Consider the following 17,931-nt stretch of genomic DNA (forward strand, 5'->3'; position numbering starts at 1 on the left):
CACGTTAATACAGAATTATTACTTTGTCTGTCTCGTCTTTGTATATAGCTGAATGTCCCTGACAATTTCATGTTAGTTTTTAAGAACGACATTGGTGCTAATATATACATATATAGCATATAAGGAACACGAAAAAGTTTAGTCCATGCTGAAAAGATAAGAAAACTGCCACAACGTTTCATCTTGGAATAAATCTTTACTTGTTGTTTTGCAGCCTACCCATTCTGACCTAACTCCTCCCTTGAAATTCCCTAACAGATAAGGGTACGTAACGGCTCATGCGATGCTCAGTTGCAATTTGTCCCAAAACAAACAAGAACAGCAGCTGAGGGTTTGAGTTTGAACATGCACTGTATTAAAGCAGCTTTTATTTCCATTGATAAATGCTAGATATTCCTACAGAGATTCTCCAGGTGAGTAAGCGATTCCTGTTTCTGTTTCTATTTCTGTTTCATATATATATACAGTATATATATATATGTTACATGTGTCTCTGCAATAGTATAAATGTGTTATACACTATCAGGGGCTGCTTTTTTGTGCACCTCATCTACAACAAGGGTTTTTTTCATTTATGTTTGTGGACCTTCACCATTTGAGGAAGTGAGTTAGATAAGAAAGTTACAGGTATGGTGAGCAATGACTGACAAAGGCACGTACTGCGTATTCCTTACAGAAAAGTAAGCAATTTGTTCTAAAAAACACCGGCTAAAGTCCAACATCGTTAGCAATCTTATTACTTAAATAGAATTAACATCAATAAACTGTAAGGTGCTGGTACATGCGAGTAGATTTGATCTTCTATTAAACAAAAATGCAATTACAGCTCTAAAAAGGTCAACCTAGACTTCTGTAACAGATCTGTTCAGGTCATCGCTGTTCCTCTGACCTTGTGAGTCTTTGGAATTTTAAACGTGTATTTTGCTTGCCTTTTATGTGGTCTGTGTACAAGTCACTGTGGCGTATGCGGTCCTACACAGCCTTGCTATAGACGTGACGAGCCTCCGCTATGTTGCAATGGAGAACAGGTTCAGTATGGAGCTGACGAGAAAATTCAGCTGGAAAGCTCGTTGCAGAAAAGCATCGTTATCTGCGTCCAGCTGCAAAGCGTCACTCGTGGGTGCTGAAGAATCGATTTCCAAGGCAGTGGGTCTAGGCGATTTAGAGTGTTAAAGGTCCCAGCGAAAACAAAACAGCGCTGGTCCTTTTTCATGCACGCACGAGAGCAAATGCAAAGGACACCGTAGTCGGCAGGATTTGAGCCTGCGCAGGGAGACCCAAACATATTTCAAGTTTGTTGCCTTAACCACTCGGCCACGATTACAGCGAATACGCCAGCTGTTGGCTTCTTGCTACAATCGAACAGGGAGTGCGAGGCGGCGGCGGCAACTTTTTCAAGTTCGCTCTCCGTTTAAGAAACCTTTTACGCCATACGTGTAAGCAGACACACACCTCAGAGTACTTAAGGGTGGCTTCAAGTTGGAATGATAAAGTCTCCCCGTTCGGACATGAAAATAGAACTTTCTTAGACAGAAAGAAATCAACAACGGAGAGATGTGGAGGACGATTTCAGTCACTGCACTTTGAATAGCATTTTTACTCGAGTTACAGGAGATGCACGAATGGCCCTTGACCTACGCTCTTACGAATGCCTTGGAACATTCAAAGACAACAGCCCTCAAGTCCTGCGGTTTATTATAATGCTGTTGCCTGTCGAGGCAGTATTTGACTCCGTCCTACCGTTGAGACACGGGGCGTACTGTAAATGAACTGCACCTGACAGCTTTAGAAAAACACCTGGGCTCAGTACGGTGCTGAGAGCTCAGCGTTGCTGTTGTTCTAATTAGCACGCACTGTATCGGCTATGACCCGAACTTTTCAATTATTCCGATCAGTAAGTCAACACGTAGTCCACATGAAAGGTAGAAATATTCTCTTGTCTGTCTCTTCCCAGTGGGCAAAAGACGTATAATATACGTCTATTAAACGTATACCTTAGACGTCTAAATGTGGTCTACAATTCGTCTAGAATGAAATTCTAATATACGTCTAAAGTTATACGTCAATTATACGTCTATGTTTAGACGTTCATTATACATAAATGGTTGGAGTTCTATTATACGGATAAATTTAGAGGACTATAATACATATATGGTTGGAGTTCCGGATAACTTTAGAGGTCTATTATACGGATAACTTTAGAGGACTATTATACGTATATGGTTAGAGGTCTATTATACGTATAACTTTAGACGTCTATTATACGTATATGGTTAGAGGTCTATTATACGGATAACTTTAGACGTCTATTATACGTATATGGTTAGAGGTCTATTATACGGATAACATTAGAGGTCTATTATACGTATATGGGTAGAGGTCTATTATACATCAAAGATAGATTTTATAGGTGTAGAAACAAGTAAACCAAGCCAATGATTAGGTTTAGAAATTTATTCTGAAAATACACATTCACACCTGAAACATACGTATTTCAAATTATACATTGTATACAATCAATCAACAATCAACATATGGGCAATAATCATAAAAAACACAACTAGTCTTAAACTTCAGCTACAAATTCTGGTAACATGGCAATATACAGTATAGTAATGACAAACACAAAACTAATTACATTAACACACTAACTCAAAACCACATTTTGATTCAAATATACATTTTAAAATGTACAACTTCTATATTTCCAAGAAAAAAAATATTACAATGGAAGTTAAGACGATTTTTGTCCACTATTTGCAAACCCTGTCTAATTGTCCTAACAGTTAGAACCAAAAACCTATTATTTTCAGAGTCCAGATCTCCTGGCCCCCTGCCTTGCATATGCATTCTTCAAGTAACACATTGCGTGCTCCTTTATTTCTTTTTCTGTTGATGTAGGGTGGGACTTCAGCACCGCAGCTAGGAGAAAATTATATAATATTACTTCCCAAATAAATGATGATTAATATCTTCTTTAGTATAATCTAAAAAATGAACGGTTTACTAAGCTCAAAGCTGAAATAAATGTATAAAATTTGGCTTGCATCATAGCAGTTGAGCAATAAAGTCTGTCCTAATTACCCAAAGTTTGAAAGTACAACATAGAATAAGAATAAGAGAAACGGCAAAACGATTTTGTGTCATCTTCCCCATTCACACTATTTTATGTGCCATTTTTTTGCTTATTCACGTACTATTTTAATCAAAATAATATTAAGAAAGATCTGTATGTATTCAGATAGTATTATTATTGTTCATACTTACTCGTCAAAAGAGGATTGCTGAGATATTTGCAGATATACTTCTACGTTTGAAAAACGTGTCCAAAATGGTGACCAACGAATACTAGCAATGCATTGTGGTATATAACCGGAAAATATGCTGGGTTCGATATTTTCTCAACGTATGCGTTTATTAATGTTGTCGATGTTATGGTTGAAATTTAACATTGATAATACATCGCGGCTATGTGCCCCCTGCTATGAGCTGATGTGCAATTTTAACGCATGCAGTTAGTAAGGATCGGTCACTGTTGTATGGTATTATATATAATGACATTATGGAATAGGATGGGGACAGGCCTGGCATCATGGGGGGAGGGGGGAATGTCGCCCCTTCAGTTTTGGGCAAAAAGATTTACCTAACTTAATTTGCGCCCTAAAAAAATAGTTGTACTTTGTCAATGGTCAGACAACACTAAATGACACGAACAGTCACTCAGTCTGTTTGATGGGCAGGAGGGCTATCCGTCCAGGAACTGCACATATCAGTGTCGTTATTGAGTGTCAACATTACGATCCTGTTTGCTCAGGTGGACCGATTCCTTGCAGTAGTTTATCATTATACTTAAAATCGTTATATAACTAGGACTAGTTATAGCAGTCTGTGCTTTCTGTTGGTTTTACAACATTTTTTTCTTAACGATTCAGAACGTCCATGTAGCTGCAAAAATGAACGCTTATGGTACTTTTCGCTCCAGGCAATACAAACCGTGAGAGTGACGAAAAATGTGAAACTGAACTTCATCGCAAATACCAGATTGCTAGTCGTTATCTTCTATCATGAAGCACTAATCAATGGCATAGCTGCGAGATTTCATTTGGGTAGCTGCACCGTACAGCTCCGTTTCAACCGAAATATCACTCCCCCCTCAGAATTTCAGACGCCCCCCTACAGATTTTTCCCCGGGCACCGCGCACTGATGAGGGACGGGGTGTCCAGGAAATGGTATCAACTTTTGTCAAGAAAATAAAAATAGAAACTCTATAGGCACTCAAACATTTTACTGTTTTTTTTCAGGCAGGTGGCAAGACCCCCTCAGCAAAACCCTTGTATGCCAAGCTGTGGGCATTGATTCGTCGAATATACGTATATTTACGGCGAAATTACGTCTATACGTATATATACATCGCCTCGACGTATAATCAACGTCGAATTGCAACCGTAAAATCGACGACATGAATAAACGCATATATTCAGAGACTGTGTTTGGAGTCTCTGACACTGCCCTCAAATGGTTTAAGTCTTACCTCACTGATCGCTGTCACTTTGTCTCTCTCAATGGGTACAGGTCTGAAATTGGTCTTGTCAAGTCTGGTGTCCCTCAGGGCTCAATACTGGGCCCCTTGCTCTTCAGCATTTACATGTTCCCACTTGGTCAGCTTTTAAGATCACATGGCCTCAGCTTTCATTTTTACGCTGACGATACTCAAATATACATCCATACCAAACCCGACACTGATGTGGCTGTCTCTATTCTATCTAATTGCATCTCTGACATAAAAATTTGGATGACTCAAAACTTCCTTCATCTTAACTGTGACAAGACTGAAGTCATGCTTATTGGTACCCCCCATCAACTTCGTAAAGCCAGTCCTGTAACCCTGTCTGTAGATGGCTCTGTACTTGAGCTCCAATCAAAATTGAAAAACCTTGGGGTTATATTCGATTCTGGCTTAACATTCGACCCACATGTACAGCATACTGTCAAAACATCTTTTTTTCACCTTAGAAATATCGCAAGACTACGCCCTATGCTATCATTAACTGTGGCTGAAAAGCTGATCAACATATTTGTATTCTCTCGAATTGACTACTGCAATGCTCTGCTCCCTGGGGTATCTAAATCTACTCTGAACAAGCTGCAGTATGTCCAAAATTCAGCAGCCAGAATCCTGACCAGATCTAGTGCAAGTGTTCACATTACTCCTATCCTGGAGTCCTTGCACTGGCTTCCGATCAAATTCCGCGTAGACTTTAAAATCCTCATGCTCACCTACAAGGCTTTACATGGCTTGGCACCTCAATACCTGTCTGAACTTTTATCGCCCTACTCCCCACCTCGCAACCTCCGCTCTTCAAATTCTGCCCTCCTTACTGTCCCCCAAGCCCGTCTACATTGTATGGGCGACAGGGCCTTCTCCTGCTATGCCCCCAAGCTCTGGAACTCCTTGCCCAAGGATATTAGAGAGTCACCTTCTCTAAACTCCTTCAAATCCAGACTCAAAACCCTCCTTTTCAGAAAAGCCTTTACTTAACTGGTTCCATTCTTCACCCCTCTGCTCTTCTTAATACCATCTTCCACGGTCTCCTCTATTGTTATTGTTGTATTGTTGTAATTATAATTGTGTCCTGTCTTGTGAAATTTTCTTATTTATTGTTGTAGTCTTTTTATTTATTGTTATTGTCATCCTGTAAAGCGCTTTGAGAAGCCACCTTTAAAGGCGCTATATAAAATAAAGTTTATTATTATTATTATTATTATATAACGTCGAAACCACATCTAACACAGTGCTTGAGGCTTTTTACTGTATGTATCGTGTGTGCCGCAACTAGGAGTATACGGCACTCTGCACGGTGCACAAAGTAAATTATTTTGGCAGTAATTAATTTATTATATTTACTATATGTATTATACACGTGTAAATTAATTACTGCCAAAATAATTTACTTCGTAATTTACAATAAAAAGCCTCAGGCACTGTGTTAGATGTGTTTTCGACGTTATATATGCGTTTATTCATGTCGTCGATTTTACGGTTGCAATTCGACGTTGATTATACGTCTAGGCGACGTATATATACGTATAGACGTAATTTCGCCGTAAATATACGTATATTCGATGAATCAATGCCCACTGGGTTGTTTTTATAGAACTGAATGTCCCTGACAATGTACTGTTAGTTTTAATTGAAGAACGGCATCTGTGTTCAAATATACCAGACAAGTTTACGTAACTGCTCATGCAACACTCAGTTGTAATTAGTCAAGAAATAAAGTCGAACAACAGCTGCGCGTTTGATTCTGAACGTATGAGATTGCAGCGCCTTTTACTTCCATTGACAAATGACAGAGATTCGAAGAGAGATCCTTCAGACCAGCAAGCAAACCCACGGCTATTTCGGTTTTCTATCTAGGCAACGTTGGTGTCTGCAATAGCATACATGAAAGCGTGATGCAATTTCTGTGGCTACATTTGTTGCACGTCATGCGCAGTAAGAGTGTTTCTAACACCAAATACAAAGTCAACAATTAGCGATCACGCCTTCTCCTCAGTTAACCCACTGAAACCCTTGCTGTTAACAGTTCTTTACTGCGTGCTTTACGAGCACCTACATATTGTGTCGGTTCTTTCAGCTTTATTCATTAGGTTTTCAAAGGCATAAGCAGAGCACCAGAGGTGCGAAGGCAAAGTGTGTGGTTATCTGAAGAATTGATGTCCATGGCAGCGGGGCCAAGCGATTTAGCGTTGTTATAGTACCAGGAAAGGAGAAGCGGCACTTCGCCTCTGCCGCGCAGGCACAAGGCGACGTGCGGCAGACGCCGGAGTCGGCAGGTTTCGAACCTGCGCGGGGAAGCCCCAACGCATTTCGAGCCCATCGCCTTAACCACTCGACCACGACAAAAGCGAGCCCGCCGCCGCCGCATTCCTCCTATAATCAAACACGGACTGCGAGGTGGCTGCGGATACCTTTTTAAAGTTGCTCTCCGTTAAAAAAAAAATACCTTTCACAAGATACGTGCCGGCAGACAGACACGCCTCAGAGGGTTTAAGGCTGGCTTCACGTTCAAATGATAAAGTCCCCCCGTCCGGATGTCAAAATGCAACTTTGGCAGACAGAACAAACATCAACAAACCACAAATGTGGACAAGGATTTTACAAGCTGCACCACACTGCACTTTCAAAAGCATTTACGTTCGTGTTAGACGCAGGACTTGCCTTTGATTTGCGCGCTTACGAACGCCATGGAAAACGAAACAAAACTAAAGCCCTCAGCTCCTGCACGTGATTATAATGCCGTTACGTGTCGAAGCAGTAATTTACGTCATCCTACCACTGCAACACGGGGAATAGAGAGAAATGAGCACACGCTACGAATCGTCTCAATCACTCCCTAGAGTCGTAAGGCGCATTGAAGGGTGCACCCCCATCATTAATCGTTGCGCCTCTGTGAAAGGAAAGCTCTTGGGCAGTCTTTGAAACAGCTCGGATGAAACACTTGATTGCTTCCATGTGCATCTGGAGCCCACTTCTTATTTTCACTTCACGCCGCCCAAAGCATTTCTAAAACAGGAGATTCGCGTTTGGGAATGCGCCCTGCCCTACAAATAAAACAGGTCTACGGGTCTGAAACCTGCTCCACGGAAAACAGCTCTGTTGCGCTTTTGATCAAAGGGAGATTCGCTGTTCTTACTTTTTGATGACATAACACCCAAAGGGGCTTCTTTGGAGCTGGATTCCAACCAGCATCCTTAAGTTTCTTGGCGGTATCCTTTACAGTCCTCTGTTCGGTCGACAAGGGACTGAAGGGGGCAGCTTTCCTCACACATACAGTGCAATGTACTGTAGTGTTCCCCTTCATTGAATTCGCAGTTCTGCATCAGACCTCTAACTCGTTTCCTTAGCTTGGATTTAAGCCACGAAGCAGGCTTCTACTGTATAAGGAATCACAAACTATTTGAGAGGCCACCATCCCAGGGGGAACTGACAAAGTCTATCCCTAAACACCTAGCGCGGTCTCTCGAGAGACTGTCAAAAATCGCTTTCTCCGTTTGCGTTGCAAGTAAGTGAAAACGCGGTCTCAACCCAGAGCCACTTGGCAGCAGCGACACGTAAATACCGTTACTGTTACTGCTCGATACCGACGTTAGCCTACTATACCATGTTCAGCCACCGCTAGAAAATGCACGGCTCTAGAACCGGAGCAAGCGACAGGAGGGCCAACGCCGAACGGGCGCACGTGTCAGACATGGAGCGCGATGAGAATGGGATTCGAACCCATGCGTGCAGAGCACAATGGATTAGCAGTCCATCGCCTTAACCACTCGGCCACCTCGTCGAGGGAGCTGCGCTGTCCGGACATGGGTTGGCGCGCTCCAGATGATCTTTTTCTTTTTTTTCCCCCGTACTCGAGGGTCATTTTCCTGTTCCACATGCGATTTCAACATTTTCCTTGGGAGATGTCAAGCCAGCAAGCCACTGCTGTGGTTCAGTGGCCAGCGTGGAGTTCAGTGGCCCTGTTGTACACAGAAAGCACATTGAGCTCCTTGGACATGAAAAGTTCCAGATAAAAGCCATTTGTCACCCTTTCTCTTGGTGTTGATGTTGCTATTATATGTAAAGGTGGCAACTTGCTCAGCGAGCAGGCGGAGCACACACCGAATGCAGATGTGTCTGAGTAGTGTGTCCAAGTGGCTGTCAAAGGACAGCTCTCCTGGGGCGCCCTGGCTTAGTTGCTTAAGGTGCCTGTCTAGTAAACAGGAGACCCTGGTGCCGAATCCCAGCGGTGCCTTTTTTGTTCTGTCTTCTCGAACAGAACTGGTCATTATGGACAACCGCCTACGGCTAGACTTAATTAAATGCAAGCATTCATTTCCTGTCTTGAACAACTTGTTTTTCTTATAATGGATGCAACTTGCAAAACATGAAATACAAACCTTGCTAATCAGCACTCGTGGCTGGCAAAAAAAAAAAGAAGTCAGCAATGTTTTTTTCTTTAACCTTAACCCTTCTAATGGAGAAGAGTTAAACGACCGAGTCTATGCAGCTTAAACGGTGCGCACGTCGGGTTCTTAGCTGAAAGGGTGGTAAATCACGCTCACCCCAGTCCTTAATCTTTTAAAGAGGATACAAAATTGAACCTAGTCGCCACATCACATACATCCTGTTCAACGATAAAAAGGTAACGTCTATCCTCACTCCAGAGTCAATCTCACGTTGAGGGCATATTTTTTTCCACTTTACCATGAGTCGGGCTCGGCTGCACAGAGGCGAGAGCAGAGCAATGAGGTCACGGGGACAGGGGAGTCACACGCTGGCTGTTTGAACACGCGGAAGATCACTGAGGGATCCACAGTATGTGGACCCTCCGTGCGCCATCAGTCCGCACTCCGGACTCTGAATCCTGCCATCCGAGTTAAGATCTCGGCGGAACCTGAGGCGCAGTTCCTTCTTAAAACGTAATCTGGTGAGCATTTCTAGAATCGTACTTGTATAGATGCAGCCTTTAATGTGTTGCTAGGTTAAAATTGATGACTTCTTGAACTTCAGTAGGCAACTGCCCTCTTGATTTCGGATTTAATTTCTTTATTACAGGGGCACTTTTATGAAGACAGAGTAATGTTCAGGTACTTTGCTTGATGGAGGAAGCTCATTTCGGACTCTGTGACCTGCTCACCTGGAAAGGTCTGCTGTACTACTACAAGAGAGAAGTAGAGTCTGGAAGAAGGGACAATTTTATGATGCTTTGGAAGATAATGTTTTTTTTTTCTTTGAAATCGAAATGAATCAGAATATCAGTGCAAAAGACAGAAGATATGGTTTTAAAACAGACAAAATGTAGAAAACAGGTGTTTCTCACTTTTGGTAAAGAATGGACCGGGGGTAATAGTTTACTAGTTGCAGTACTGATCTCACTGGGTTACAGTCCTGCAGTGTCACACCGGGGCCAGTGGCGCAATGGATAACGCGTCTGACTACGGATCAGGAGATTGCAGGTTCGACTCCTGCCTGGCTCGGGTCGTTTTTAAACGCATCGGGCTACTCCCTAAGTAGTCTGTGCTACTTACTGCATTGTAATCGTACCCAGTAAGAGATTTCCTTCATGTAAATGAACTGCACCTGACAGCTTTAGAAAAACACCTGGGCTCAGTACGGTGCTGAGAGCTCAGCGTTGCTGTTCTAATTAGCACGCACTGCATCGGCTATGAGCCCGAACTTTTCAATTATTCCGATCAGTAAGTCAACACGTAGTCCACATGAACGGTAGAAATATTCTCTTGTCTGTCTCTTGTTTGTATAGAACTGAATGTCCCTGACAATGTACTGTTAGTTTTAATTGAAGAACGGCACTTGTGTTCAAATATACCAGACAAGTTTATGTAACTGCTCATGCGACACTCAGTTGTAATTAGTCAAGAAATAAAGTCGAACAACAGCTGCGGGTTTGATTCTGAACGTATGAGATTGCAGCGCCTTTTACTTCCATTGACAAATGACAGAGATTCGAAGAGAGATCCTTCAGACCAGCAAGCAAACCCACGGCTATTTCGGTTTTCTATCTAGGCAACGTTGGTGTCTGCAATAGCATACATGAAAGCGTGATGCAATTTCTGTGGCTACATTTGTTGCACGTCATGCACAGTAAGAGTGTTTCTAACACCAAATAAAAAGTCAACAATTAGCGATCACGCCTTCTCCTCAGTTAACCCACTGAAACCCTTGCTGTTAACAGTTCTTTACTGCGTGCTTTAGGAGCACCTACATATCGTGTCGGTTCTTTCAGCTTTATTCATTAGGTTTTCAAAGGCATAAGCAGAGCACCAGAGGTGCGAAGGCAAAGTGTGTGGTTATCTGAAGAATTGATGTCCATGGCAGCGGGGCCAAGCGATTTAGCGTTGTTATAGTACCAGGAAAGGAGAAGCGGCACTTCGCCTCTGCCGCGCAGGCACAAGGCGACGTGCGGCAGACGCCGGAGTCGGCAGGTTTCGAACCTGCGCGGGGAAGCCCCAACGCATTTCGAGCCCATCGCCTTAACCACTCGACCACGACAAAAGCGAGCCCGCCGCCGCCGCATTCCTCCTATAATCAAACACGGACTGCGAGGTGGCTGCGGATACCTTTTTAAAGTTGCTCTCCGTTAAAAAAAAAATACCTTTCACAAGATACGTGCCGGCAGACAGACACGCCTCAGAGGGTTTAAGGCTGGCTTCACGTTCAAATGATAAAGTCCCCCCGTCCGGATGTCAAAATGCAACTTTGGCAGACAGAACAAACATCAACAAACCACAAATGTGGACAAGGATTTTACAAGCTGCACCACACTGCACTTTCAAAAGCATTTACGTTCGTGTTAGACGCAGGACTTGCCTTTGATTTGCGCGCTTACGAACGCCATGGAAAACGAAACAAAACTAAAGCCCTCAGCTCCTGCACGTGATTATAATGCCGTTACGTGTCGAAGCAGTAATTTACGTCATCCTACCACTGCAACACGGGGAATAGAGAGAAATGAGCACACGCTACGAATCGTCTCAATCACTCCCTAGAGTCGTAAGGCGCATTGAAGGGTGCACCCCCATCATTAATCGTTGCGCCTCTGTGAAAGGAAAGCTCTTGGGCAGTCTTTGAAACAGCTCGGATGAAACACTTGATTGCTTCCATGTGCATCTGGAGCCCACTTCTTATTTTCACTTCACGCCGCCCAAAGCATTTCTAAAACAGGAGATTCGCGTTTGGGAATGCGCCCTGCCCTACAAATAAAACAGGTCTACGGGTCTGAAACCTGCTCCACGGAAAACAGCTCTGTTGCGCTTTTGATCAAAGGGAGATTCGCTGTTCTTACTTTTTGATGACATAACACCCAAAGGGGCTTCTTTGGAGCTGGATTCCAACCAGCATCCTTAAGTTTCTTGGCGGTATCCTTTACAGTCCTCTGTTCGGTCGACAAGGGACTGAAGGGGGCAGCTTTCCTCACACATACAGTGCAATGTACTGTAGTGTTCCCCTTCATTGAATTCGCAGTTCTGCATCAGACCTCTAACTCGTTTCCTTAGCTTGGATTTAAGCCACGAAGCAGGCTTCTACTGTATAAGGAATCACAAACTATTTGAGAGGCCACCATCCCAGGGGGAACTGACAAAGTCTATCCCTAAACACCTAGCGCGGTCTCTCGAGAGACTGTCAAAAATCGCTTTCTCCGTTTGCGTTGCAAGTAAGTGAAAACGCGGTCTCAACCCAGAGCCACTTGGCAGCAGCGACACGTAAATACCGTTACTGTTACTGCTCGATACCGACGTTAGCCTACTATACCATGTTCAGCCACCGCTAGAAAATGCACGGCTCTAGAACCGGAGCAAGCGACAGGAGGGCCAACGCCGAACGGGCGCACGTGTCAGACATGGAGCGCGACGAGAATGGGATTCGAACCCATGCGTGCAGAGCACAATGGATTAGCAGTCCATCGCCTTAACCACTCGGCCACCTCGTCGAGGGAGCTGCGCTGTCCGGACATGGGTTGGCGCGCTCCAGATGATCTTTTTCTTTTTTTTCCCCCGTACTCGAGGGTCATTTTCCTGTTCCACATGCGATTTCAACATTTTCCTTGGGAGATGTCAAGCCAGCAAGCCACTGCTGTGGTTCAGTGGCCAGTGTGGAGTTCAGTGGCCCTGTTGTACACAGAAAGCACATTGAGCTCCTTGGACATGAAAAGTTCCAGATAAAAGCCATTTGTCACCCTTTCTCTTGGTGTTGATGTTGCTATTATATGTAAAGGTGGCAACTTGCTCAGCGAGCAGGCGGAGCACACACCGAATGCAGATGTGTCTGAGTGGTGTGTCCAAGTGGCTGTCAAAGGACAGCTCTCCTGGGGCGCCGTGGCTTAGTTGCTTAAGGTGCCTGTCTAGTACACAGGAGACCCTGGCTCCGAATCCCAGCGGTGCCTTTTTTGTTCTGTCTTCTCGAACAGAACTGGTCATTATGGACAACCGCCTACGGCTAGACTTAATTAAATGCAAGCATTCATTTCCTGTCTTGAACAACTTGTTTTTCTTATAATGGATGCAACTTGCAAAACATGAAATACAAACCTTGCTAATCAGCACTCGTGGCTGGCAAAAAAAAAAAGAAGTCAGCAATGTTTTTTTCTTTAACCTTAACCCTTCTAATGGAGAAGAGTTAAACGACCGAGTCTATGCAGCTTAAACGGTGCGCACGTCGGGTTCTTAGCTGAAAGGGTGGTAAATCACGCTCACCCCAGTCCTTAATCTTTTAAAGAGGATACAAAATTGAACCTAGTCGCCACATCACATACATCCTGTTCAACGATAAAAAGGTAACGTCTATCCTCACTCCAGAGTCAATCTCACGTTGAGGGCATATTTTTTTCCACTTTACCATGAGTCGGGCTCGGCTGCACAGAGGCGAGAGCAGAGCAATGAGGTCACGGGGACAGGGGAGTCACACGCTGGCTGTTTGAACACGCGGAAGATCACTGAGGGATCCACAGTATGTGGACCCTCCGTGCGCCATCAGTCCGCACTCCGGACTCTGAATCCTGCCATCCGAGTTAAGATCTCGGCGGAACCTGAGGCGCAGTTCCTTCTTAAAACGTAATCTGGTGAGCATTTCTAGAATCGTACTTGTATAGATGCAGCCTTTAATGTGTTGCTAGGTTAAAATTGATGACTTCTTGAACTTCAGTAGGCAACTGCCCTCTTGATTTCGGATTTAATTTCTTTATTACAGGGGCACTTTTATGAAGACAGAGTAATGTTCAGGTACTTTGCTTGATGGAGGAAGCTCATTTCGGACTCTGTGACCTGCTCACCTGGAAAGGTCTGCTGTACTACTACAAGAGAGAAGTAGAGTCTGGAAGAAGGGACAATTTTATGATGCTTTGGAAGATAATGTTTTTTTTTTCTTTGAAATCGAAATGAATCAGAATATCAGTGCAAAAGACAGACTCTTGGTTTGGTTTAAAGAGATATGGTTTTAAAACAGACAAAATGTAGAAAACAGGTGTTTCTCACTTTTGGAAAAGAATGGACCGGGGGTAATATTTTACTAGTTGCAGTGCTGATCTCACTGGGTTACAGTGGTGCAATGGATAATGTGTCTGACTACAGATCAGGAGATTGCAGGTTCGACTCTTGTCTGGCTCGGGTCGTTTTTAAACGCATCGGTCTACTCCCTAATTAGTCTGTGCTACTTACTGCATTGTAATCGTACCCAGTAAGAGATTTTCTTCATGTAAATGAACTGCACCTGACAGCTTTAGAAAAACACCTGGCCTCAGTACGGTGCTGAGAGCTCAGCGTTGCTGTTCTAATTAGCACGCACTGCATCGGCTATGAGCCTGAACTTTTCAATTATTCCGATCAGTAAGTCAACACGTAGTCCACATGAACGGTAGAAATATTCTCTTGTCTGTCTCTTGTTTGTATAGAACTGAATGTCCCTGACAATGTACTGTTAGTTTTAATTGAAGAACGGCATTTGTGTTCAAATATACCAGACAAGTTTATGTAACTGCTCATGCGACACTCAGATGTAATTAGTCAAGAAATAAAGTCGAACAACAGCTGCGGGTTTGATTCTGAATGTATGAGATTGCAGTGCCTTTTACTTCCATTGACAAATGATAGAGATTCGAAGAGAGATCCTTCAGACCAGCAAGCAAACCCACGGCTATTTCGGTTTTCTATCTAGGCAACGTTGGTGTCTGCAATAGCATACGTTGGTGCCGTAGGCTTTGGGAGGAAAACCTGCAGGATGGAAAGGTGATCTATAGCCTCATCTCTAGAGATGTTTTGTTGCTGTGGCATGTGTGTGACCCATATTAAAAAAAAAATATCGAAGCTGCCTCTAAATCTGCAAATGAAGATGAGTCGATATACCACTTGTTTTTCGTATAACTAGACATATATTCATTTGTTACTGATTTCATTCATTGAGCACGGGTACAATAGAGGTACAGCAATTCACTGTTTGACATGTCTGGTACAGAACCTACAGAACCTAGCAATTAAAAAAAGGGGTGAAACTGTCTTTAGACTCAGCATACAGTACCGAGGCCACCCATGACCAAATAAAGGCTAACCTCGATAATCAGCCTAAAGAACGCAGACTACAGCAAAACGACTGACTTTGAAAAGGGAATGAACGTCCGGAAGGAGTAGTGGAACTAGCTTGAGATGCTTCTCCGGACCCCTAACTAAAAGCCACCGAGAACCAGCAGCGGCGTCGACTCCTTTCGAACCGGGATCCTTCCGCAGCCACGCAGTTCGTGGTGTCCTAACCCTCCCGTATCTGATTTTGGACCAAGCACATCAGGGGAGAGCACGAACGCAGTCCCCCACTACCAGAAATTATGCAGTCAAGATTCCCACATTTGGGGAATTCGCAGGGGTCAGCACAGCCGGAGTGCAACGGCCGAGCCTCGCCCTGGGTGAACCGATTCGATTTCGATTTTTAAGAACTTTATTTTCTTTTCACAAAAAAATACAGGACATCACAAATCAGAAAGCTTTACATTAATATACATACTTAAAACAGTATATATGATCACATCTCATTACATTTTGACACGGTAACAGTTACATAGCAACAATTTTCTTTTTTTCTGGTGCAAATCACATTCTTTACTTAAACATGATAATGTTTTTCACAGTTTCTTGAGATATTGACCTATGCTCTCTATTTCCCACAGATTTTCTGCTTCCTCCCTCCCTTCTCTCCACAGATCTCTGAGGTAATAGTTCTCTCGGGTGATGAACAGGGCCAGGCTACCTGCTGCCTTGACTGGGACCTCGATGCCTTTGAACAGCCCCATGTTCCTCACTCTCCACAGGGCGTCTTTCCCACTGTTCACCACGGCCCAGATCCTGTCAAACACGTCGGGAGGAAGTTTGACAGGAGAGATGCCGTATATGACGAAAGCAGCGGTCAGGGTAAATTGGGGCAAGAGAGCCTGCAACCAATCTTCAAACTGTGCCCAGAAGGCCTTAGCAAAAAAACAGGACCACAGGAGATGGGTCACAGTCTCCTCCTCGCCGCAGCCCACCCTAACGCAGCGAGGGCTGGGGGTGAGGCCCCTACGGTACAAGAAAGTTCGTACCGGTAAGCACTGGTGGAAGACACTCCAGGCTAAATCTCTGTTAATGTTGCACAGAAATTTAGAGGATGTGTGTCTCCACACCTTCCTTGTTTGGGCTGATGTTAAAATGCCCACAGGGGTCTGCCTATTGTTCTGGGGTGCAACGAAATCTTCCAGTTTTTGGACGCTGACATCTCGGAGGGGAATATGGCCAATTGGGTGAGATCTTAGAAAACTTTTAACTGTCCCATAAATTGCAGGGCATGTGTCAGAGAGTGGGACGTCCAGCTTGGGTCTGACACCCCACACTCTGAACTCCTCCCTACCTACCCAGAGCCTGGAAAAATAAGTCCAGGTACGCGCTGCAGGTGCTGTTGCAAAGCCTCTCAGCACAGAGGCCAGGAAAATGCACAGCAGCTTCGTAGCAATATCTGGGACAGACTTCCCCCCTGAGGGTAGCGGCCTGTACATTATTTCCCTTCTGAGTCTTTCCTGCTTCCCACCCCATAGAAATTGAAACATCAATCTCCTCAGCACCGCTGCAACACGGTGTGGGATTGGGAAGGTAGAAGCCAGAAAATTCAAGACAGGCAAGAGCTCGGCTTTGATGACCAGCACCTTCCCTGTCATGGTGAGGTCTCGGTCCTTCCATTGCATCAGTTTTTTGTTTAAGATTGGCAATTTGTTCTGCCAATTTACTGTTCCCATCTCTTCTCCAAAATACACCCCCAGGACCTTAATTCTCTTCTCTTGCAGCCTGAGATCATGTCCTTCTTTTGGCTCCCTCCAGTTCTGATAAAAAATCTCACTCTTAGATTTGTTAATTTTTGCGGATGAAGCCAAAGAGAAACGATCACAGCACTGCAGAGCTCTGCTAATTGAGGCATTGTCAGAGAGGAGCAGGGTGACGTCATCCATGTATAGAGATGTCTTTACCTCTCCTCCCCCACTTCCAGGCACTGGTATCCGATTAATGGCCTGATCCTGGCGCAAGGCACAGGCTAAGGGCTCCATAGCCAAAACGAATAACAAGGGGGATAATGGGCAGGCCTGCCTCACCTCTGAACAGACTTCAAAGGGGCGTGATCTATTGCCATTAACCATTACTCTGCTGTTGCTACCTGTGTACAGCAGGTTAATCCACTTTCTCATGATGGGGCCAAAATTCATGTGCTCAAGTACCGATGTTAAGTACTGCCGGTTTAGGCGGTCAAAGGCCTTTTCTAGGTCTACACCTAAAATGCACAGAGGGAGGGAGCGATCCTCTGAGTACAGACAAACATCCCTCAACAAGGCCAGGTTGTCGCTCATCAGGCGTCCTGCTATCCCACAAGTCTGTTCTTTCCCTACCAGTGAGGCCACTACATTTTGTAGGCGCAGGATCTTAGTGTCCACGCCTAAGAGGCTGAGGGGTCTCCTGTTCTTTATGTCATTCTTTGCTCCTTTCTTAAACAAGAGAGAGATAGTGCCTTCTCTTAAGGAGTCAGGCAGCAATTCTGTCTTATAGCTTTCCTCGAATAGGAGCAGTAGCGGATCCTGAAGCAGATCCCAAAAGGTGCAATAAAATTCTTTAGGGAGCCCGTCAGCACCCGGAGTTTTCCCCTTCTGTAAGCTCTCCATAGCCTGTCTCAGCTCTTCTACTGTCAAATCGCTCTCAAGTACTTCCCTATCTTCTTCACTCAAAACGTTTTCTAGCTTTGAGGTAAAAAAATGAATTTCTTCATCCTTTACCTCTGTAGAGCTGTACAGTCTTGAGTAGAAGGCCTCGGTGCAGGAGAGGATAGCACTCGGCTCTGTTCTCTCTCGTCCCTCCTCATCAACTACACTTTCCAT

General features: G+C 44.2%; 3 non-coding genes and 1 pseudogene across 3 annotated transcripts; 1 reads left to right on the forward strand and 3 right to left on the reverse strand.

The window, feature by feature from the left end:
• Positions 1–8,261: 8,261 nt before the first annotated feature.
• trnas-gcu (transfer RNA serine (anticodon GCU)) lies at positions 8,262–8,343 on the reverse strand. The gene has a single exon. It is a non-coding gene; the product is annotated as a tRNA-Ser (tRNA).
• Positions 8,344–9,948: 1,605 nt separating this feature from the next.
• trnar-acg (transfer RNA arginine (anticodon ACG)) lies at positions 9,949–10,021 on the forward strand. Its single transcript has one exon. It is a non-coding gene; the product is annotated as a tRNA-Arg (tRNA).
• Positions 10,022–12,410: 2,389 nt separating this feature from the next.
• Positions 12,411–12,492, reverse strand: trnas-gcu (transfer RNA serine (anticodon GCU)). The gene has a single exon. It is a non-coding gene; the product is annotated as a tRNA-Ser (tRNA).
• A 2,840-nt stretch (positions 12,493–15,332) lies between these two features.
• On the reverse strand, positions 15,333–15,473 carry LOC138233343 (U1 spliceosomal RNA; annotated as a pseudogene).
• Positions 15,474–17,931: the final 2,458 nt, after the last annotated feature.

This window comes from Lepisosteus oculatus, unplaced genomic scaffold (assembly GCF_040954835.1).
Source record: "Lepisosteus oculatus isolate fLepOcu1 unplaced genomic scaffold, fLepOcu1.hap2 HAP2_SCAFFOLD_67, whole genome shotgun sequence".
NCBI classification, from domain to species: domain Eukaryota; kingdom Metazoa; phylum Chordata; class Actinopteri; order Semionotiformes; family Lepisosteidae; genus Lepisosteus; species Lepisosteus oculatus.